Here is a 24,536-nt window from a genome sequence, read left to right as displayed (position 1 = left end):
ACATGCCAACAGCAACCAAGGCTTAACGACAACAGGACAGTGCACATGGGCCACACAGGAGCACACCTAGAGTGCCTAGTTCAGGCGGCTATGCCTTACAGACACCTACTGCAGAAGGCCACTCTACAGTCTGGGAAGTGCAGCAGCTCTACCTAATACATAGAAATAAACACAGGGAAGCAGCCAGAATGTGGAAACAAAGAAAGAGGTCAAAAATGAAAGAACAGGAGAAATCTCCAGAAAAAGAACGAAATGAAATAGAGGCAAGAAACTGCTAGATGCAGAGTTCAAAACAACGTTATAAGGATGCTCAAGGAACTTAGTGAGAACTTCAACAGCATGAGAAAAGACATAGAAACCATAAAAAAAGAACCAGAAATTAAGGATATACTAACTAAAATGTATAATTTACAGGGAATCAACAGTAAAGTAGATAAATTCAAGAATCAAATTAGCAATTTGGAATTTAAGAAAGAAAACAACAACAACAACAACAACAAAACACCCACTCAGAACAGAAAACAAACAAAAATAACTTGAAAAAAAAGTGAAGATAGTGTAAGGAACTTCTGGGAAAACTTCAAACATATCAACATTTGCATCATGGGTTGCCATATGAAGAAGAAAGAGAGCAAGAAACCAAAGACCTAGTTAAAAAATAGTGACTGAAAATGTCCCTAACCCGGTTAAGGAAATAGACATACAGTCCAGGAAGCAGAGAGTCCCAAACAAGATCAACCCCAAGAGGCCCAGACCAAGACACACAGCAATTAAAATGCAAAAGGTTAAAGACAAAGAGAGAATCTTAAAATCAGCAAGAGAAAAGCAGTTAGTTATCTATAAGGGAACTCCCAGAAGAGTGTCAACTGATTTCTCAACAGAAACTTTGTAGACCAGAAGGGAGTGGTAAGAAATATTCAAAGTGATGAAAAGCATGGACCTACAACCAAGATTACTCTACCGAGCAAAGCTATCATGTAGAATCTGAGGACAAATAATGAGCTTCCCAAAGAAAAGCTAAAGGAGTTCATCACCATCAAACTAGTATTATATAAAATGTTAAGGGTCTTCTTTAAGAAAAAGGAAAAAAAGATAAAAAATATTAACAATAAAATGGCCGTAAATACATATCTGTCAACAATTGAATCTAAAAAACAAAATAAATGAACAAGTAGTACAGAACAGACTCATGGATACAGAGAACATTTTGATGGTTGCTGGATGGGAGGGGGGTTGGGGATATGGGTGAAAAAGGTGAAGGGATTAAGTACAAATTGGCTGTTACAGAAAAGTCATGGGGAAGTAAAATATAGCATAGAGAATATAGTAAATTATTCTAATAACTATGTATGGTGCCAGATGGGTATGAGATTTATCAGGATTGTCACTCAGTAAGTTAAATAATGTCTAATCACTAAGATGTACACCAGAAACTAATATAATATTGGACGTTAACTGTAATTGTAAAGTAATAAATGATTTAAAAATTAATACAATTAAAAAAAAAAGGAAAGAAAGATCAATTAGGCAGTCTTTCTTGCCCCTTGAGGTAGAAGAAATCCAATACCTGATCTTTCCCTGTTACTTCTGACTTAAATGATCTATAATGTTAATTTTACCTTGCTACATTCTGTTACTATAGGTAATAAGTGTAAGCTTCTATTTATTGACTCTCAAAGTGAAAATGAATGAAAAGCATTACCAACATTTTGATGACAATACCCATAACATTCAAAGAAAGCTACGTGGAACCTCACCTCAGAGACTCCCCTATGCTGTCTGAAGGGGATTGTTTCAGGTCTCACAAATAGTTCTCTCTCTTCACCTTCCTTCCATTTCTCAACATCATGACATATTTTAGTTTGCTTAACATTTTACCATGTCTTTCTTATTTAGCAATTTTTCCCCCCATAATTTTTAACTGCCATTTAAAAATGTATTCAAATATTTCTTTCTTCCTTGATCATACGGTTAAAGTTTTATAGCTTCTTAATTTGATTTTAAAAAACATTTTATTTATTTATTATATATTTTTATTGATTTCAGAGAGGAAGGGAGAGGGAGAGAGAGAGAGAAACATCAACAATGAGAGAGAATCATTGACTGATGGCCTCCTGCATGTCTCACACTGGGGACTGAGCCCATAACCTGGGCATGTGCCCTGACTGGGAATTGAACCGTGACCTCCTGGTTCATAGGTCGACACTCAACCACTGAGCCACGCCGGCTGGGCTTAATTTGGTTTCTGTAAGAAATTAAATCCTCCAGTTTCTCCTCTTTCTTTTCTAACTTGAATGTATCACCTCCCGCTTTTTTTACACAGCTCTTCTTTTTAGATTCCTTTTCTGTTTAATTGGATTACACCAGCTCACCCCCCCCTCCCCTTTCCCGTGCCCTCTCCCCCTCACCCCCTCCCTTTTTTTTTTTTTTTTCGGCCAGAAAGAAGGTAATTTTCTGTGCCCTTGCAAGTCTGAAAATGCTTTTATTTGGAATATAAAATTATTTTCCTTCATAAATTTGAAGGCAATTACTTCACTGCCTGCTGGTGTGGATACCACCTACCTGATAAAAATGATTCCTGATTTTTTGTTGACAGCCGTCTTTTCTCTCTAGAAACTTCTAGAATCTTCTCTTTACCTTTGATGTTCTGAACTTTCCAGAGGACATGCAGCTGTAGACCTTCTTTTATCCCCCTGTGCAGTTCTCAGTGGGTCTTTCCATCTGAAGATCTATAACTCGCTTCAGCTCTGGTCAGTTTTCTTCTGTCATTCCTTAATAATTGCCTCTTCCCAAATGTCTTTGTTCCCTTTTCTGAGTGGACGAGTCTGAGTAGGTGTACACTGACACCTTTAGATTGTCTATGCCTGCCACCTTCTCCATCTCTTTTTAAATCTATGTTATGAGATACTGCGACTTTTTCTTTGACTCATATTGAATTTTAAATTTTTAGCCATTATATTTTTAATTTCCAAGCAATATTTCTTGCTCTGTTCTTCTTTTCATAGCAGCCCTTTCTTATATTATGGAAATGTTATCTTCTCAAATCTTTCTAAGGGTTTTTATTAGAATGAAATTTTTTTCTTTTGTTCCATATTCTCCAGAGTTATTCTTTTTGTTCATCTTGATTCTTCTCTTTTATGCTCTTGGTTTTCTCAAATGTCTCACGATCCCTGTGTCCAGTCCAGCTGTCTATGATGAGGTTCATTAGCACAGTTAGCCGCCCCCAGTTTCCTCTGTGGTTGTGTAGGGCTCTCTCCCTGGAGGAGCCGTCCTGCAGGTGGGGAGGTGTGGCACCCAGCGGCGCACTGGAGGGGACACAGGTAGAGGGGGGGCAGGCAGACAGGCTCTCCCGTCCAATCCTCCTGGGCTTTCAATTCCTTGAGGTCAGATCAGCACCATATAGTTTACTCAACTTAGATCTCAAGAGGACCCTGAACAAGACAACTATTAACTAACAAAAACAAAAACTAAGAGGTCATTTCAAAGAGAGCTTATGGAACGCAAACCAGGAGATCTTAACGCAGTGACCTAGGATTGAGTTCTCCATAGGATGTAATAGGCACTCATAGTGCTGTGCCTTCCTGAGGAGATATAAGACATAGGATTTAGAAAAACAGAAAAAAAGCACACAAGCAACCAACCCTTACTGTCCTTCAAGGGCCTACTCTGGGCCCGGTATTTGATAGCTGATTTATTTCCATTTGTCTTACTTAATTCCCTAAACAGCCCTACTTTGTATTCTAGAGACCAGGAAACAGATTCAAAGAATCTGAGACCTGCTCAAGTTCACATGTGTGGGAAGGGGCAGAGCCGAAGAACCCTGTTCCTGGAGCCCACAAAGACCAACCATCGTAACTTGGAGGAATCCGCAGTCACTACAAACCGCCCCTCACAGTCGCACCTCTGTGCTGTGCGCTTCACACACCCACAGCTCAGAGAAGGATGTGCTGTATGATCTCTGTCTGATTTGAGCAGAAATGGCCTCCTCTTTGGACATGCAGGCCGGTGGCAAAGCCTCCACTGTAACACCACAGGGAGGCGGATGTTCTGGTTGACCCGGTGTTCTGGTTCGGCAAGAGCTCCCAAGGAACACCTGACTAGAAGGGACTGAGTCCCTCCCGTGAGCCTCACAAACCGCCCTCTGGGCTCCAGAGCCAGGCCTATCGACCCCCATGGACTTGTGAGTCTCCCAACACCAGAGGGCAACCATGCCCACTGCACGGCACACACAGCTGGCCTTGCCCGGCGACCCAGGTCAGAGCCTCCATGAGCAACCTGGCAGTGGCAATGCCACCTGCAGACGTCCTGGCTCAGAGAGGCCTGATTCTGCTCTTTGGTCAAAGGTACTGGAGCTTCTAAAGAACATGAGCCATTAAGAGGCCAAAACACATCCAGAGCAGTCTGCCCTCACCCCAACCAGGGCCAAACCCTGCAGAGCCCAGCTCTGCTGTGAAACTTGCAGGCGGTGGTCCCAGGGATTTCCTGGTCAGCAACAAACACAGAGCACCTTGTGGACCAAGAAGTTAATGCAGCAAACCAAAAAGCGGGCCTCATGGGCTTAACACAGACTTAGAGCTGCTACAAATAACCCCTGTGGTCAGCAGGGAGCACCCTTTCTCCCTCTGCAGCTGTGAATACCCTTAAACCAGTTCATGCATTGCCTTTGGGGGCAAGTAGAGTGTGGGGGCGTTGCCCGCACCTTACAGATAACCAAACAGGTTTGGGAGAGAGTCTATTAGCCAAATGTGTGCAAGGGCATAAAAGAGTAGCTTAGGAAATTAATTTTCTTCATTCTTTCAATTTTTAAATTTAAATTACTCTTTGATCTAGATAAACCTGCCTTAGGTGCCATCAGAAGTACAGTGGTTATTTGATAGATAAAACCTTGTTCTGGGGAGATCTCAGATGGCTTCGACTCCTTCAAAATGTGCCGGGGCCTGCACTGACCTACCGGCTGTTTCAGGTAGACTCCAGGCTTCTTCCCAGCACTTCCTGCTCACAGGGCTCGGATTGCCTGACCAGGCCTGGAGACTGAGTGCATACATTGTGCAAAGCTGGTAGCCCTTTCCCCGGGGTGTGCAGAAACCCCTCTGAGGCCCTCCCCAGGAGAAAGCAGGCAAGAGCAGACCCTGGTGCGGGGCAGTGGGAGGCTAACAGGAAGCTCCCTGTAACCATATTCCCATCAGCGGTGAGGCAGCTGTGGCTCTTCTGCCCAGTGGCACTCTCCCCATGCCCACCCTCCCCAGCCTGCCCCACCCCTTCACCCAGCCCTTCCCACCCCCACCCCACAGTCCACTCTACTTTATGAATGTGTGGAATGAGGAATCACTTATTCTGAGAAGATGGAATGTGTTAGCTGCAGCCAGTGACAGCAATGAATTTTACAAATAGCTTTCTAGAAGCCCTCATTCAAGTTCACAAATCAGGCCCATAACAACCCCGATTCTCCAACCCCGCAGATGGAGATGGCTGGCGTCAGGCAGGACCATTTGTCTTGGGCTAATCTTGTGCACGCAGCGTGGAAGGCTCAGACTGAGCCTGCGTTTCCCAAATTGCTTCAAACTGCAGGGGACAGAGAGAGAGACCCTTCTGAAAGGGCCCCACATGTCCATTCTGAAAGGGCCCCAGCATTCCTGCTGGAATGTCAGAATCATGGGTTGTCACGGCCCATGAGGTCTGAGCGACCAGCAAGTTCAACTCTTCACGCAAAAGACAAAGAAACCAAGGCCCATTCTTATCCAAGCCATACCCAGGTGAGCAGGACAGTACAGGCAGCTCCTGACTTACAATGGTTTGACTTAAGTTTGACTGACTCCATGACGGTGCAAAAGCAATACTCATTCAATAGAAACGACTTCAAATTTTGATCTTCTGGGCTAGTGATGTGCGGTACGATGCTCTCTCGTGACTGAGAAGTGGCACTGAGCGCAACTCCCAGCTAGCTGTGTGATCACGAAGGGAAACCACCCATACCCTCCAGTGTACAGTGTCGCCTGCCTGCGTGTTTTGGATATTGTGCTTTACATCTCATCATGTCCACAAAACGCCCGTCTGTGTCTCTTGCTTCTGGTGAGAAGAGGAGGAAAGCAATTACTCTTGAGATGAAACTCAACTGCAGGCTAATGTAAGCATTCTGAGCCCGTTTAAGGAAGGTGAGGCTAAGCTACGGTGTTTGGCAGGCCAGGTTAAGTATTAAATGCATTTTTGATTTACGATATTTTCAACTTACGATGGGCTTATTGGCACGTAACCCCATCCTAAGTCGAGGAGCGCCTGTATTTCAAAATGATGGCTGGTGGTTTTCATTTTCAGCGAATTATTTTTTCTCCTAAGTTCTTTTGCCAATAAAACCAGACATGAGGCTCGGGGGAGAATATGGTGCACAGAGTGCAAAGGTATCAACTTCTTGGCTCTTGAAACTTATAGCAGAGACAATTTTCTGGAAACTAAGGCTTTCAATTTGTGGGTGACAGGCTTTTAGAAAAATAATTTATTTCTCAAGCTCTATAATCTCGACTTTTAATAGCAAGAAATAAAGAGATGGAGTCCATAAAGTTCAGAGCATTTGCAGCTAAGCTGGGGAGGATGTATGGGAATTTATAAACTTGTCTTCCCTCCCATAGGAGATCAGGTCACATGGCTGGGAGAGGTGGGGAGAGGAACTGGGAGATGAGCGCAGCAAAAGCAAGTCCTGGGGTCCCTCTTTCAGAAGGAGCCTGATGGCCTTTTCCTTGGAGGTGATGATCTAAACCCCATAAAAGTTGGTGGGGATCCCAGAAGAGAGGAGACCCGTGCCACGGGAGAAGGGCTGTAAGCCTTCTAGATGAGAGCGGCCCTGAGTCTAGCCAGGTGTGGGAGCTGGAGGGCGGAAAGAGCCGCGGGAGTCCCTGATGGTGAGTCTGTGCACAGGAGCAGGACCTCAGCTGTGTGTCCTCGCCCTTGCTTCCCATGACTGAGTCCCACAGATCTGAACTCACCCAGGGTCTGCCTCCTCCACTCTCTTGTGCAGGGACTGTGGGCTAGTGACTTATCTGTGCCTCAGTGTCTCCATCTGAAAAATGGGGATAATAATAGAACTTGTTTCCCTGGGTAGTTACGAGGATTAAGTGGAAGATGTATGGAAAGTCCTTGGCACGGAGCCTGCCACAGAGAAACTGTCTGAACAATGTGGCTCGTATTACCATTGCTAACAACGACACACTGGCTTTGAAATCAACGCAACTAAGCAGAACCAGGGTACTCCGCATGCAGGCTAATTAAAACATCTAAGTCATCTTTTCAATAACTGCTGGTTAGAGCAGGATGCAAGGGCTCGTGGGGTGTGTTGTCACATTGAGTGAGATCTCAGAGTAGTTTTCTCAAGTTCACAGGCTGAACAAGGAAACACATCTTGTGACAGCAGAGGGAGGGCTGGGTGTGACCCCTGCCTCTGAGAGAGTCACAGACTCAGAGAGGAGCAGTGGGTGGTCCTGAAGAAAAAGCCACAACACTCTTCTAATTGCTAGGAATGTGAGTGCAAGCGCCCCCCCCCCCCCACACACACACTTAGGAGCCTGTGTGTGTGTGTTTCTCTGTGTGCCCTCCTCCTCCTTGCAGCCCCAGCTCTCTGAGGAGCCTAAAACAGTGCAGAAACCACTGACCTACAGGACACAACCCCACTGCACAAGAGAAGCTAACAGCATAGCCAGCGCAAAGCCCAGCACTTTGAAATGAAATGCTGCGATGATGACCCTGAGCTGTCACACCACACAGAACCCATAGGGTGGACTGATTTTTCCTCTCTCAGGGAGTGTCAGGTACCTGCCCAGAGCGACAGTTGTTAGAGGCATTGAGGTGGGAGCCTCAGGAGCCAATGCTGCTGTGCTGCAGCTGGAGCCTGCGGGCTTTGCCTCCTGCCCTAGGACTGGAGGACTCGCAGCTGCAGGAAGGGTCTAGGACAGGGGTGGGCAAACTTTTTGACTCGAGGGCCACAATGGGTTCTTAAACTGGACGGGAGGGCCGGAACAAAAGCATGGATGGAGTGTTTGTGTGAACTAATATAAATTCAAAGTAAACATCATTACATAAAAGGGTACGGTCTTTTTTTTCAATAGTTTTATTCATTTCAAACGGCCGGATCCGGCCCGCGGGCTGTAATTTGCCCACGGCTGGCTAGGATCTGCGATCATGCGCAGCTCATCCCTCCAGCCCCAGGCTCTCAGGCCTGGTCACTCCTCTTACTCTCTTCCTTCTGAAGGTTTCTCCCAAGGTTTGGCTTCCTGCTTACACTCCTGCAGTCAAAAGCTCTTCAGCATCATTTATATCAAATTTTCTGTGACAGGCACCCCAAAAGGGTGACTTAAGCAAGTTTTAAGGTGTTGCTATCTTTTTCATGGGAAAGAATCTGGAAGCAGGAAGTTCAGAGCTGGCCTGAACTGGTGTCTCCACTCGTCATAAACCCGGGGTCCTCCCAGTTCACCATTCTGCCATCCCCTGTGTGTGGCCTGCGGTGGTCTCATGGTCCAGGATGGAGCTAGAGCTCCAGCCAAAACAGCCTCCTTCCAGGCAGCAACATGGGGGGAGGGAAGGAGGTGGGCACACCCCTCTTCTGTAAGGCGACTTTCTGGAATTCTCATACACTTCTGCTTCATCTCGCTGGCCAGACGTAGGGTAAGGCCAACTTAGGAAGGCTGGGGAGTGTAGACTTTTGTCTGAATGACAAAGTGTTTAGCTAACTTAGAGGTTTTGTCATTAAAGAGGGCGGTGGGGAGATGGATATTGGAAAGCAGCAAGCAGTACCTGACCGATGTAAACTTTTCATTTTGGCAACACTCCCTCCATCGGGGGCCACCACCATGATTCCATTTGTCCTATCATCTGTTCTTGTTTCTTCTGACAGTCTAAGTATTGTCCCTTTGTAGATAATATACCTTCTTTTGAAAGTCTCTGGTAGTTTTTAAACTTTTTTCAGTGCCTTTGATATTTTACAGTTTTACCATTATTTGTCTAATATTGAATCTACTTTTATCATCTTGCTCGGAAGTTACTGTACTTTCTCAGTCTGAAAGTACTTTTTTAATCCTGGAAAATTCCCAGCCATTGTCTTCAAACTTTGCCTCTCTGTCATTCTTGTTATTTTCACCATCTATGACTCCTATTAGATGTATGTTGGATCTTCTCATTTTGTCATCCGTATTTTAGCTGTTTGTTTCCAATTTTCTTTCTCTTTTTTTCTCAATGATACATCCTGGGTTGTTTCTTTAGCTGTCTTTCAATTCATTAATTCTGTCTTCAGCAATCTAATCTACATTTTGAATTCTTAGTTACAATGGCAATTACTTTTTTTCCTATAAGTTTCATTTGGCTCTTTTTTTAGAGTGTTTAGCTCTTTCAAGATCGTTTCTGGTCTTTCTTATATCTTTAAATATTTAACATAATTTTAAAAGTTATATTTTAAACAAAGTTACATAAGCCCATGATTTAAAGAATTTAAAGCCCATAATTTAATTTAAAGTCCAATTGGGGCTTTTAGTGAAAAACAGCAAGCTCTTGTCCTTCCTCCCATTTCTCTTCTCTAGCGGCAATCCCTTTCAGCCCTTTTACATGGTTACATTGGAATTAACCACAAAAATTCTATTTCTTGTTTTTTTTTTTTTTAAGTGTTAGTCATTATTTATTAACCTCCCAGTAAGAAAGACGAGAATTTTGCTCTTTTTTGCACAATTCTGCCTCCCCTTCCACACTATAAACAAGCACGCTCCTGTCTACCTTCCCGCCACCCCCGGTGAAAGGCTATATTGTATTCTGGTGAGCTCAGTGTTCCGTGTTCACTTTCTTAGGCTTTATAACTGCTATTCATAGCCAAACCATGAAGCGCCCCCCTGAGTAAACCCTGGTCTGTGGGAGGAGCCATCAGGAACTTTTTTGTCTCCCTGCAGATAATTTTTGGTGACAAATAACCCCTCTGCACAGGAGGAGGCAAAGGTCTGCAGCTGGGCTGGAGCCAGATTGCCTCTCAGGCTGAGAGGTGCATGACAGGTCCCTTCCCCACCCAAAGGAGGCGAGGCTCTCCCCCTGCTCCCTGGGGATTGGTGGGAGTGTGTATGGGGTGTCATTTCTCAAATTCAATGACTTAGAGTGAGAATGGGAGTGTTGCACAGATTGGTCCTGAGGGACCAATGCTCAATGGAGTGGGGTGGGGGGCAAGTGGAGCTATGAAATGATAGATCAATACTTTCTGGAAGTTTTTTTTTTTTTTTTTTTTTTAAGCAAAAGTGTGGAAATTTCTTATAAGCAGGTACAAACTCCCCACATAAGGAGGGGGCCCAGTTTGTTTGTTTTTTTAAATTGCTACCTGACAGTGGAGACTGTGAGGAGCTGCACACATGTGCGTGCGCGCAGGAGCATGCTGCCTGCTGGGACTTTGTTCCCCACAGGGCCTCGGGTTTACATGGTGCTCCTTGAAGTTCAGTTCTTTTAAGTGGCAACAGGAACCAGAAACATGCTGGGTGATGTAGGCGGCACTCTCCTGCTTGCCCGCCCCCCCCCCCCCCAACACACACACCTGCTGAGGACAGACCAGAGCTAATGGCCAGCCGAGGACCAGGAGTGGACCTGTGAAAACAGGTGGCCGTTCTGCCCTTCTGCCCGTGGGGAGGCTGGGGCTGGCTGGGCTCTGCTCCTGTGTGTGGCCTTAGGCAGGTCACTCCTCCTCTCAGAACTAAGCTTAGTCTGGCCACCCGTAAAATGACCCCTAGAGGCAGGGCTATGCTAAGGATGGAGATAATTGATAGGAGAGGAGTAAAACATGTGGGAAGTTAGTAGGGCTACCCTCTGGGAATATCTACCTGTGTTCAGAGCAGGATGGGGACCGCTGGGGAGACCTGGGAGTATCCCAGCTCAGCCCTCATGGCTGACTGTGCGCTGACATTTGAGATGGAGAGGAAGTCATGGAGCGCCTGGGGGGCCCCGGCCCAGGTATCTGCCTTCTGCCTTCTGTCACCCAGTGCTTGCCCCTGCCGACTACCACGGAGAATGAAATCTTTACCGCCCCAGTGAGACCACATACACTCCTGTGCACAAGACTGGACTCAGGCCTCTTGTAGCCTGAGAAGGACCCCGGCCAGTGGGCCAGCAAGGGCTGAGCCTGGGCAGGTGGCCAATGAGACCACTCATAGTCACTGCTGACTAAGTGGGCGTAGCACTAGCCGATGGCTTTGTGACAACCTTTCCCTGCACAGGCTGTGCCCAGTCAGATCTCATGTTCCCTACATCAAACCTGCAGCCCCAGGAGCACTGATTTTCCACCAAAGGGTGAACAGGCTGATGGCAGCCAAGCGATGGCTGCACTGTGTGTGTGGCGGTGGGGTGGGAAATGTGACCGCCACGCTGGCATGGGCCTCAGGCCTGCTCTGTGCCACTGGCTCCTGTCACTCTCTGTCTACTGCTGACAGAATTGGGAAGCCCCCCTCAGCAGCAGTCTCTGGCTGGTGTAGACTGCCCTGGTCCTGAGCCGCTGTGAGTAAGTAGTTTGCATGTGAAGAGAGGAAATAAATACACAATACACAGTCACAGGGGTGGCAGCCTGCAGAGACTTGCTACCAGAACACTTGAGGGAGCTGCTGGGTATTCTAGGTGCCTGAGCAGTCCAGTGAGCAGATATGCCCAGATGGCTCACCAGTTTTGAAGAGAGAAAATAAGCAACACTTAGCCCAGAACTAAATGAACTATGACGGACTCATCCTGTGGGGTCAGGAGGCATGCCAGGTGCTAGGGGAAACTTAGAATCAGCACTAGCAAAGCAGATTTCCTACAGGCTGCCCCGGGAACAACTGGTCCCAACGGTGCACGGAGGCTGGGGGCTCCCCCCTCCACATGTCCAGGGCCTCAGGGCAACACACACTCCCCCTGCTCTTTTTCCCCAATCATTTACCTACATCGCACGCTCCAAGTATAATACTCTCTTAACTTTTCCCCCCAAATATGAAGGAAAACTTAGGGTGATTTCTCCCCTCCCAGCACCTGGCTGTGTCCTGACCTTTTAAAACCTGTTTTATGGGAAGAAAGAACCCATTGTTAATTCAAAGCTGCCTCCGAGCTCTGACCTTAACACATGGAAATGTGTTTTGGTCCAACGATCCTTTTGTAGAATCTAAATCTGAAAATATTCTCGCTTCCAATCTAAGATGAAAAAACATAAACATGACTATTAATGCCTCTTAGAGTTTATTTTTCCGGCAATAACAACTTTTTGCAATAAACTTGCTTTCCTTCTTTGTGAGCACCCTTTAAACGCGCCAGTCTGAGAGGTGGGAGAAGGGAACCAGACAAGGCAATAAAACCCCAGAGGGAAAGTCCCTGCCCATGTGATTACGGGGGAGGGAATTAGGAGATGACACATTTGGAAAGCAAACTTCTCTTTCCATCACCCAGTTATGCTCGGTAAAAACAAAAGAAGCACAAAGGAGAGAAGACGTTTTCAAATTCCTCTTTAATTTCAGGCAGGTAAGAGCTGCAATGCATTTACCCTCAAAAATAATATATAGAGCTCCGGAATAATTGAAAGGAGTTCGTGTCTTCCGAGATGGCGTGCCCCATTCTCTGTCACATTTCCCAATTACCGCCGTGAGTAATCCTCCCTAACACAGGCAGTTTAATTGCCATCTTACCTTGTGTAGTATTTTTTTTTCCCTAAAGCAAAATTTGGGGAATTAAATCTCTGAGAATAAAATTGTTCAATCACAATAACACAATTGTGTATTAACTTTTTCTCTCTCCTTGGAGTTTATAAAGCTCAAAATTCTTGCTCCGAGCAAGAAACCAATTTTAGAAATGAGTTAAGTGACTCAGGGTAAGAAGAACATCAGATTAGCTTTTTCTGAGCCCTTGCAACTGAGAGTGAGTCTGAAACCTGACTCCTGACCTCTTCTTGCTCTGATAAGTTTTCCAAGGCGGAGTTCACACTCCAGCCGCAAAGCACTGGCTTCTTTCCGGAGCTTTCTAAAAGCCTGATGAAAGCATGGGTCTACATGAAAACCGTGCTGGGAATGGAAGTCCCTCGCCTCCGACCCTTTACCTGTCACCGTGAGTTTGAACAGTTGATTACAATTATCCTATTTATTTAAAATCTATTCTAACTGATAAGCATCCTCTCTTCTGTCATCTGCTGTCCCTTCCACAACAGCAGGGGGCGCTCCCAGGGTCCTTTGCTCCTGCTGGAGCTCACTTCTCTTTCATCTTTTCCACCTGCTGTCTTCAGGCTCCAAAAGATTCATTTTACTGTTCTCTGCCCAAGGACCTACAGAGCACCAGACCCATCCATCTGGGCCAAAACGCATCGGTCTCTCTCATAGGGTTTCCTGCTCTTGCTCCTGAACGTCTTCTTTCACCACAAGAATGTTCCCTGCAACTTCGGAGGCTTGGGATATGAACCAAGACGGCCAGGAGGTGATCCATGCGGGCTGTCAAATGCCAAGTTTCTCTCGCTGACACTGGCTGTAAGTGGGGCAGAACTGCCTTTGTGTGGTTTTCCTAGAAATTACTGGAGCAGTTTCTGTTGTCACTGGGGGTGTGGTGTGTGGTCCAAGGTGGCTGTTTGCATTGAATGGGAAGGACCAGGGATGCCAGACATTCTGCACTGTGTATAGTTCTTCACAACAATGAATTGTCAGTGGTCCCCATTTCTTTTGAATGTCTCATTGGCTAGCCATGCAGGTTGAAAACATCTTTATAATTACTTGAGCCTAGAACCTCACTCTGGTGATATAGACATTCAACATATCTTGTGCAAGGTTTTGATATATTGGGGATTTGGGATGCAATGACTATGAAAACCAAGGGAAGAGTATACATTGTTTTATTCAAAACTTTATCAAAAGCTGTTCCCCATGAATTCACTGCCAATGGCAATGCATTATTTGTGGTATGCGCTGCCAATCCAGTGCACCTGACACCTGGATCAGTTGCCTTGGTCACGGCTGCTTTCATGTCACCATCTGGCTTCCTCACGTGGGCTCTGCCGCGGCCTTGCATGAGCACCCACATATTGAGATACACACTAGTAGTATTTTACTACAAATTACTTTCCTTGTGTTTCTCATTTATATTTCAATTTAGGGCATCCTGCTTTGAAATTATGTTGTAAGTAGATTATATTATCTATCATTTTCACTTTAGGTTTACAAAGGGGGTATTACAAGTGATTTGTTACAAAAAATTAGGCCAGGGATGAAAGATTGAGGAGCAGAGCTTGAAGGCTTGGCTGTGGGAGGACTTTGTTTGTTCACTTGAGTATCTGTTAGTTCTCACTCACCCAACACGCACTGCCTGGGTGCCTTCTAGGCGGGCACACTTTTAAGCTATCTTCTTTTTAAATACTTAATTGTGAAATTCATTTTGTTTTTTATTTCATTCCGTTCTTCAGTGTTTCATCTCACGTTTCATGCCTGGATTTAAATTCTAGTCTTCCGATTCCTTTTCTCCTTCTTCTGTAGCTGTCAGCTTTTTAAACCTCTTCTATTTCATTGATTCTCCTCTCTTCTAATTTACTCCCACTTTACTTCCATGTTGGGGTTTTATGTCTGCTCTATCATTCTTCAAGAAAAATTCTCTCCTTTTATTCTTTTCTCCTTCTAAATAAACTGATGATCTACAGACGGGGGCAAAACAGGTGGAACAGTAACCTCACGGTTCAGCACTGTGGTTGGGGATGCAGTGACGGGTGCTCCCCAAGGGGCAGCGTTCTGTGCGGTGGGGTGTAATATAGGGTGGGGTGTATTGCCCCTGATTTCCAGCTCTAGCCCTCCTCCTTTGGGGCACAGAAGGCAGTGGGGATCAGCCTCTCAAACCCCTTGCTTTCCCCAGAAACCCTGGAGATTCACACCCTAGATGACATCCCTTCTGCCCCCTCCCCATCACCACACCTTCCCCTGAGCCTGGGCCCCAGGGAAGTTGTCTGTGACCACAGCAGCCAGCAGGCACCTGAAAGCCCTCAATGCTTACGGCCTTTCGCCTTCTTTGCTTTTTCTTTTAAAACAACAGCCTTTAGCATCCATGTAGGAGGCCAAGCAAGGTTGTTTCTGGACCTCCAGCCAGTTTACTGGGCATTGGAGCCAGGATGACTCTTGGGCTGTGGGCCAAGGGGCCTTTCAGAACTGGGGGAGGCCGCAGGCCACAGGAATGAGCTCCCGTCCCTAGCCTGGACCAGCTGCGATTTCACACACCAAGGGTTGCATAAAACGAGGGCTGCCCACACCCGCTCCACTCCCCACCTTTCCATCAGCGTCCACAGCTCTGTGTAGGCCCTCACCACCGAGACCGCCTCTCGCTGAGCTAACGATTGTTTTCTATGGCTGGGTTAATTCATAGACAGCGGTACAGAAGGCATTAAACGAACACTTGCCACTTTGCAATAACTCACCGGCATCCCTGCTGACTCCAGGCCAACCTCTGGGCCTTAAATGCGCTGTTAGGAACTGATCCGTAAATCACCCTTCTGACTGAACTGCTTGGCTAAGGCGCGCGCGCACACCACATTCCAGCCTCAGCAGACAGATTGACAGCTCAGAAACAAGGAAGCAAGGGTGCGTCTTGAGCTAGGCTCTGTCTCTGAGAGTCCCAGTCCCGGGCTGCTCTTAACCTCTACAGCCAGGTTCTGTTGGCAGTGGGGGTCGCTAGTGAAGCCTCCAGTCTCAAGGCCTGTGACTCCTGAGGGAACCCCAGTGAGCTTCCCGTGGGCAAGAAACCTCCCCGTCCTGGTGGCAGAAGGGCCTCGGAAGGAAGACGTGGCAGGGCTGCCCTGTGCCTGGCCTCTAGCTCCTGCGGAGTCTTGACCGCAGGTCCTGTAACCAAGCCTCCGGGGCCTCCAGCGGGCACCACCCCTCCGACGCACATTAGCAGACAGCATTGGGGAAATCGTGCCGTTATGAGGCAGGCGCCTAAATGAGTCCTGAAGGAGATGGGACATTTTTTTAGCCACTTAATTGAATCTGTGGCAGTAAATCTTTTAGTCTTTTCTAAGCATTTAGAATTTCAATTTACACACATGGATTTTTGCACTCAACCCCCAGTGAAAACGAGCATTTGTGCTGAAAAGCTTTTAATCAACTGTTCTCAAAATGTCAAGCCCCCTTATCTCTGAAGCCCACTGAAATCTTTGTGCTTATGATTGAAAAAAATATATTCTGTGTATCCTGTTTCTCCCTCTCACTTCTCACGTTCCGTATCATGGTTTTATCAGTCATTTCTGATGTTCATCCCTCTCTTAATCTTCTTAGATTTCTTTTTAAGGTGAGCTTTCCATTTCAATCGGGCTTGGCTGATCTATTAAGATTCTCTGCGGCCGCTGCCTCACAGATGAAGCCAGGCTTCGTTGCAAAGCCTCGCGAAGGCCTCTGATTGAGCACACTGAAGGTTAATTGCCCGGTCTTTAATTAAATCAGCAATTTTTCTTGAATGTTGTTTGTGGAGCCCTGTAATAAATGAAGCCATAAATGTGTCCTTATTTTATGAGGAGTCTGGGTTTTCCATGTTCTTGCTCACTCTTTTTTCCGAAGACTGGTCATGGCAAAAGCTAATTTCCAAAAAATCCTTAGTGGAAAAAATAGAACGTCAGGGATTTTAATGGCAAGTGTTTTATTCAGCCATGATTCAGGAAAAGGTGCTTATTAACACTTCTGGGGGAAACCAGAAAAGGCCTCTGGCTAAACTACTGATCAAGACTTGATCTCCCTCCCCGAGGATGGACAAGTGCCAGCATCCCTTGGGACTTCAAGCTCAACTCTGACATTGCTGTCTTTTCAGTGGCCACTAGGGGACAGCAAACCCACCACCTGCTGCTTTGCTAATCAGCACCCCTGCTGCCCCGACCCCTTGAATGGGGCAGCGGTGTTCTTCCATCGATTTCTCCCTGGCTCTCTGATTTCTGATGAGCCTAATCGGCTGTGCAGTCTTCAGGCCTTGCTTCTTGATTTGTCAGGAGAATGAGTTATCTGAGCCGACGTTCTCTATGATTTGTAGGTTGGAGGACTCAGCTGTGGTGCTGTGACCTTTTCAATATTCTGTTATTAGATGGGCTGGCCATTTCAACTTCCTCCTGAACAAAGCGTCTTCCACATGTGCTGAGGAGGGAGACGGGCCAGTTAATCAGAACACCCAAAGCTGAAAAGGTCGAACCAGGGCTGTGGGCATTAACATTCACTGTCTGCATTAGCATCGTGTAGCCTGCAAAGCTCATGACCCGCAGACTTGGGTGGGGCCAGATGGACGGATGAGGCTGAGCCCTCAGATCCTCTCCTACCCCTAACAGACAGGGGTCTCTCTTTTCACTCTTACTCTACCTTCATGGGCAACCCAGACTCCTCACCATGGTCTACCAGCCCAGTCTGCCTAGGCTCCTGGCTACTTCCCTGACCTCATCTCCCACCGCCCTTCACTTCACTTCCAATGCTCCAGCCACGGTGACCTTATTGTCCTGGAAGATGCCACGCTCCTTCCAGTCTCAGGGCCTTTGCACATGCTTAGCTCTGGCTTGGATCGCCCTTTCTCCATATTTTTTTTGCATGGCTGCCTCCTTCTCAACATTCAGTTCTCAATTCAAATGCCATCCCCTCACAGAGGCCGTCCCATGATATCCCAACCATGAAGCCCCCTACTGAAACATCACCCTATTCACATTCCTTTAGAGTCTTTATCACTTATCATACTTGTCTGTTCATGGGTTTATTCTCCATCTCAATCTAATATAACATACCTCTCAAATATAAACAACCCAAGGGCAAGGATGCTGTCTGTCATGGTCACTACTGTATGCCCAGTGCTTGGCACAGTCACAAGCACACAGCAGGTCTTCAATAAATGCTTACTGACTGTTACGGACTGAGTGTTTGTATTCCCCATCCATGCGTTCAAATCCGAAGCCCAATGTGATAGTATCTGAAGGTGGGGCATTTGGGAGACAATTAGGTCCTGAGGCATTAGTGACCTCATAAGAAACATGAGAACTTGCTTCCTCTCTGTTCTCTGCCATCTGAGAATATGACAAGAAGATGGCCATCTGTAAACTGGGGAGTGGGCCCTCACCAGACCTAGGCTCACAGCACCTTGACCTTGGACTTCCCAGCCTCCAGAACTGTGAGAAATGGAAGTGTGTTGCTTGAGCCACCTTATCTGTGGTAATTTGTTATAATAGATTGAACTAAGACAGAATAAAAGCAACAGTGTAGTTTATTAAAAGGTAATCACATAATTCAGACTCCACACTAGTCACTGAAAAACATCTCTGTTTCCTCATGCCTCCTTTCCTAAGGACCCACAGCATATGCTCCAGTGACACAAAAGGCCAGGTGAACCCAGAACCCGGGATTTTAACTCACCACAGTTACTCATTCAAAGTCACATCAAGTGACTAATCGAAAACAGAAGCTTCTCATACTGCAATATCATTTTCAGCAATGAAGCTATTTGTAAGATCTAAGTTCTGAAGTTAGGCCTACTTAAAGCACTCACCTCAGCTCGAAAAGCCAAACAACAACAACAACAACAAAAAACCCCAAAACAAACAAACCACAAACCACACACACAACAAAAACCAAAACCATAACAATAATTAAAAATCCCACAGATTGCCTTTGCTTAAAGTTTGGGTGCAGGGCACCCTCATGCTGTTCACCGGCGCGTTTAAACCTGGGTTTGCACTGAAGTGTGGAAGCCAAACACTGTCGGGATGAAGGGCCCCACTCTTGGGACTGAGTGTCCTCCCCCGGAAGGCCTGTCCTGAGGGCCGCTGTGCCCTTTCGGAGAACAGCCACCCTCCTTCCCTGGAAGAGCTCAGCTCTGGGCTGCGCGGGGGAGCGGACCCGACTGCACCCCAAGGGAGGAGGATGCGACCCGGAACCAGGTGCCCTACAGCGAGTGAAGGCGCAATTCAGCCAGCAGTGCCAATGCAGAGCCTGAGGTAGTGTCTGCACCCCAAGGGGCGCGCGGTGAGACTGCTTTTAGCACTACCTAAAAAGGGGGGGGGGGGGTTGCAAGGGCTGTGCCTGAAGCCAGGAGGAAGATTTTAGCCCCGAATGTCTCCCCTCTGTCCTCAGGTAAACAAAGCAACAGCTGCTGGCACATTTTACTCTCGGAAGTGTTTTAGGAATCCAAGCAAAGCCTCACTGACAGGTCTGCGTTGCTTTAACTCCATTCCAATCAGAGCCTGGGTGCTAGGCTCACCACCACCCTGTGTGACATTTTTCTGTGACCGTGTCCACAAGCCAAGGCGTGTGAACAGCTATGGCTGAAGCCGGCCCTGCCTCCCGGCGCTCCCTCACCTTGATCATGAAAGACCTTAGGACAGTGGTTCTCAACCTTCTGGCCCTTTAAATACAGTTCCTCATGTTGTGACCCAACCATAAAATTATTTTCGTTGCTACTTTGTAATTGTAATGTTGCTACTGTTATGAACCGTAATGTAAACATCTGCTATGCAGAATGGTCTTAGGCGACCCCTGTGAAAGGGTCGTTCGACCGCCAAAGGGGTCGCGACCCACAGGTTGAGAACCGCTGCCTTAGGAGGAGCGGGAAGAGGTTTCCTCTGCCCTGGGTCTCTGCAGCCGCTGAGCCAGGAACTTGGAATCAAAGAGCAGGGGAGCAGAAAGGAAATGAAAGCAAATGGTGTTAGCGGGCCAACCAGCCATGACCCGTGGGAGAAAAACCGAGCAAACACAATAGCACAGGTGACATGGATGAACCCGAAAGGAAACCTAACACAAGTTCACATTGCATTCTGCTGGCTGGCTGAGACTTTGTTCTCCATACCCTGTTGTTTATAAACCCAGGCCCAACAGGCAGGATCGAGATTCTACACTCCAAGCCTGGGACCTTGAAGGAGTCAGGAAACTGCAGTAAAGAGTTAACATTGTCCAAGGAAAGACTGGCCTTCGCCCCCTGGCCTCTAGGAGGAGGAGACCTCTGTGCTCTTGGAATGCCCTGCCTGACAAATATTTTTGTTGACCTGTGAGCGCTGGGCCACGTTAGTCTATAACAATGCAATACATGGTGGGAGCCATGTGTTACCTGGTGACAGCTCAGCCTCTGAAAGGGCTGGAGGCGAAGGTCAGCCACAGGGTAAGTCAACCTTGTGTATGTGATGGAGTCACAATAGAGTCTTTGGACACCGAGGCTCAGGTGAGCTTTTCTGGTTGGCAACCTTCCATGTGTACTGTCACCCAGCAGTGCTGGGAGAAGCAAGTGCCGTGCACAGAACTCCACTGGGAGAGGACAGTCGGGAGCTGTGCACCTGGGGCCCTCCTGGACCCTGCCCCATGTGCCTCTTCCCTCTGCTGATTTTAAGCTGTATCCGTTTGCTGTATAAACCATAACCACGAGTCTACTGGCTGTTGTGGGTTCTGTGAGCCCCTGTAGCAAAATATCAACCATAAGGGTGGTCTTGAGGACTCCTAAATGTGTAGGCAGCACCAGAAGTTAGGGAGATTTTGGGGCTTAGCTAACTGTGGAAACGGAGGTCCAGAGAGCAGGAGGCAGAGTAAGGAGCGAACTCGGGCCACCTGATGCCCAGTGCAGTTCCCAAGCACCAGGAGGCTTATCACATGCAGACGCCTCAGCCAGAAACAAACGCCAGAATAGAACCACCGAGAGCCCCCGCCCGTGGGCACCTGTGTCCTTGGCTTGCTGCCTGCTCACCTGGGCCCCCTGAGCCAAAACCTACCAGGCCCTTTCCATCTGCCCAACTGTGGACATGTTGGCTTGTCGTCGGGCCCATTCTAATCATTTTATTTCACTGAGTGAAGATCGGTTGGCAGGCCAGGACTTTTCTTGGTGCCAACTGGCTCTTTCTGTAAAAGAGGATTTTCCAGCAGACGGCGCTTCAGGGATTGAGTTTTCCTTACAGTGGGATAAGCCAATGTTGAGCCAAAGAAAGGTGACCACCCCAATAAATGGAGACGCTGCAGACACTGGTTCCAGGCTGACTTGGGCTCCACAGGGGCTTCTGGCAGGCGTACCTGCGTGTGGCCTGCTGAATGCCACAGCCTCCAAGCTACCCAAGTTTGCCCTTTTCTTGTTAATGTTAATCTCTTTATATCTTCCAAAGCTCAGTGCCCATCTGGCATTTGAGTATTGGCTGGAGAGAATCATGCCTTTTAATAAAACAAGAAGCCTATTATGCAAGTTGTTGCATTTGGCGACTGGCATCTTGCTAATGTGCAGCAAGCACCGTCCCTCCGCCAGTCACCGCCCTGGGGCTCCTCCCCAGGACCTGGGCCGAGACCAACCCTGAGATATGTAATACCACTCACAGAAGAGCCACAGCATGTCATGGTGGGAAGGGACAGAGAGAACAGGCAGGCAACGGCTCATTGTAAGAAGGAGAAAGTGAGGCCACCCGCCATGGGGAAGTGGGAGACCAGGCTGGTTTAAGGCCATGACCCTATGAGGCTGGAACTCCCAGCGCAGCCCTGCCCACCACCTGGGTGCCCGCTTGCTCATTCTCTTCAACAGCTCAGCTCAGGGCCTGGTTCTGACCGGGGGGCGCCTCCTACACAGAGAGATATCAGAGACACCAACGGGCACGCTGGGCCTGAAAGGGCACCACTAACTGGCATTTGTGTTATTTGGTTTCCTGGGTGAACTCCTGGTCACCTGGTCACCTGGCAGCAGCAGGGCTTAGTGAGCCCATTAGATCCCACCCCCCGCTCAAGTCTTCAGAGCTGAGGGCAAAGCCCTGGTGATGAGGACACAGAACAGCTAAGTGTTGATAGAGATGGGAAAGCACCACTCCCCTCCCCAGGTGACAGCGAGGCCCTGCTGGTCAGTCCCTTTTGTTGAGACCGGTCCTGCCTCTCTGACCCAGGACCATCCTGCTGGGTCCCAATCCCACCTCCTCTGGGAAGCCTCCCCGGCGTCCCCAGTGCTCGCCACGCCATCTCCTTTGAAATCCCGCCCACCGTGTGGTTAGAGCCCCACGGCCTCCCCTGGCGAGCACTACCCTGCATCGTGCCCTCATTGTTTCCTGTTGCCCCCGCAGAGGAGGGAGCTGGTTGCTGCCAGGATTCTCAGCTTGTGGCCGAGGGGATGACAAGGTAACTTGGACAATGCGGCCTGGCTGGCAGGCAGGGCAGTGGGCAGCGAGACAGGCCCTGAGACGGACTGTCCCAGGCCTGTCACTTGGCCAGAGACGGGTCCATCACTTGGCATCTGACCCCAGGCCAGTCCCGCGGCTAGAGTGAATAATCTGGATCATTTTAAAAACAATTAGCCATGGGCAGGCAGGAGGCCTGGTGGAAGGTATCCAAAGGAAGAGAGGGCTGGTCCCAGCCCTGAAGAGAGACAGGACAAGGCCAGCCAGGGGGGGCCTAGGAAAGCTGGTGTATGGTAGCAACAGGGTTTGGACTCTACAGTTTCACATGCAAAGTGGGGGAATGAGAGAAAGCCGTGCTGTGGGGCATAGGAGAGACGGGACTACAGAAGGTGTGGCGATGGCTTTGGGAAAGGGGAGGAGGAACGGATGCAGAGTTCCAAGGAAGACCCATCGGAGTCTGAGGCGACTGGCTCCACAGAGTGACAGGGAGCAACAGGTCAGGGCGGCCGAGGGGAGGCTGGGGTGCAGAGTCAATCCAAGGGTAAGAGCCTGACCTGTCTTAGTTCAATAACTGGGTACAAACTGGGCCCCCAGCCCAAATGTGAGCTTTGGCTTCTGGCCTGTGATGAGAGAGGCAGGGGCTGCTCCCCTGGCCTGGCACCAGGCCTGGCTCCTGGGGCTCTGGGTAGCCTCAGTGTTGGCAAGCTGGGCCCATGGAGGGACAAGGCCAGTGTGGCAGCTCCAAGGCACTCAGAGAAGTGGGGCTGAGTGATGAGGTCAGCTCACCTGGACCTTGGCACCAGGTAAGTCCTGCCCGCATTTCAGGGCTGCCCGGAAGTGGCTGTCCTGCCTCACTGCCTCACAGCAGGTGGCCCTGCTGGCACGGAGTGCCTCTGCTTCTGCGGACATTGGCCCACAGGATTCCCATGGACTTTAAAGGGGGAGGGGCTAGTAGGTGTCCCCAAAGCCCCATGAAGCAGGATGACTGAATACGTCTGGGGCAAAGTGTGGGACCCCTGGTGGCAAGTGGAGGCCTGTCTGGGGGTGAGATGCTGCCTGGGTGTCCCTCGGGCAGGGCAAGGACTCTGGGGCGAGGGGGAGCCTCTGTCCGATTGAAGAGCCACAGAATAATACCGACAGAGGCAGCTGATTCATGTGCAGAAACATCAGCTGGAAGACAAGGAAATGGCATTTCCCTTTGTTCTCAGGCCCTTTGAAGTGTCATGGAAAAAGGTAGTCACACCATCACCCATCACCAGGCACTGTTAGTTATAGGAGCATCATTTAAATAAGCTGATTTGGCTTGAAAAATACTGAGATCCAGCAGCGTCTATCGGAGCAGACACCCAGGCCCCTCCAGGTGCATCAGCCTCCCTCCCTGGCCAGAAAGTCCTGCCCTCCTCCCTGACACACGCAGCCTCCAGGCTCTGCTGGTCACTCCCAGGGACCGGAGGCCTGCTCCCTGTCACATGGACAGCGCCAGCGGTCACAGGCCCACCACTGAATGGTAGAAACTACTTCCTGAGGAGAAGCGAGACTCATGACACTGACAACCAGGTCACTCGAAATCTGCCTCCTGCCACCCACCCACCTGCTGTGGTGCCCAAACTATAGCCTCAAACGTCCAGGGGAAGCCCTCACATGGACCTAGTTCATGCTGAGCTTTTGGGGACCATCAGGGAAAACCTACTGTTGTTTTTCAGTGTCTCATGGATGAAGATGCCATACCACGTGCTCTCCTGGTCTTTGCTGTCCTGGAGGCCACCTGCTTGTCAGAATCCCCCTAAGCCAGTGGTTCTCAACCTCGGCTGCACATTCGAATCACCTGGGAATCTTTTTAAAATCCTGATTTCTGGGCCTCATCCTCCGGAAATTCTGTTTCTTCATTATGGGGTGAGGCCACAACATTAGTAACAAAGAAACATAATTTCCGGAGGATGAGGCCCAGAAATCAGGATTTTAAAAAGATTCCCAGGTGATTCGAATGTGCAGCCAAGGTTGAGAACCACTGCTCTAAGCACATGATGCCAAGGACAGAACATCTGACTCAGCTTGGCCCAGCTGGTGCCCAGTGTGGTCCCCTCCCTCCCTCAAGGGCCCTCTGAGGACTGGGTCACCATCTGCCAGGCCTTCCACAACTTCTCCTGGAGCCAGCAGGATCCCCCCCGCCCCCAGGAGTCAGCAGGTCCCCCCTCTAGGAGCCAGCAGGACTCCCTCCAGGAGCCATCAGGACCCCACCTCCAGGCTGCCCTGGGAGGAACAGGTAGGGAAAAAGTCAACGAGAGAGCAACCCAGAAAATCCACTTTGCTCTGGACCAGCTCCGAGTAACCCTCAGAGCGGGGACAATCACGAGCCGAATGAAATCAGGTGCTGCCATGTTAACCTCACTTACCCAGAGCAGATTGGGATAGGTCAGCACATCCCCCTCTCCCAGGGATCCGCATTCCACAGGGGTGTTTCACCGTGGAAACTGGG

The 24,536-nt window shown here is 48.5% G+C and overlaps 1 protein-coding gene and 1 non-coding gene across 2 annotated transcripts in view; one reads left to right on the top strand and one right to left on the bottom strand.

Annotated features, from left to right (window-relative positions):
* The window catches only part of FSTL4 (follistatin like 4), a 327,280-nt gene that overhangs the window by 114,006 nt on the left and 188,738 nt on the right, over positions 1-24,536 (bottom strand). The window lies entirely within an intron of this gene.
* Positions 3,473-3,597, top strand: LOC118659478. Its single transcript, XR_004968591.1, has one exon. It is a non-coding gene; the product is annotated as a small nucleolar RNA SNORA25 (small nucleolar RNA).

The sequence above is a fragment of the Myotis myotis genome, unplaced genomic scaffold, assembly GCF_014108235.1.
Source record: "Myotis myotis isolate mMyoMyo1 unplaced genomic scaffold, mMyoMyo1.p scaffold_m19_p_6, whole genome shotgun sequence".
NCBI lineage: Eukaryota > Metazoa > Chordata > Mammalia > Chiroptera > Vespertilionidae > Myotis > Myotis myotis.
This window is presented reverse-complemented; position numbering and strand designations above follow the sequence as displayed.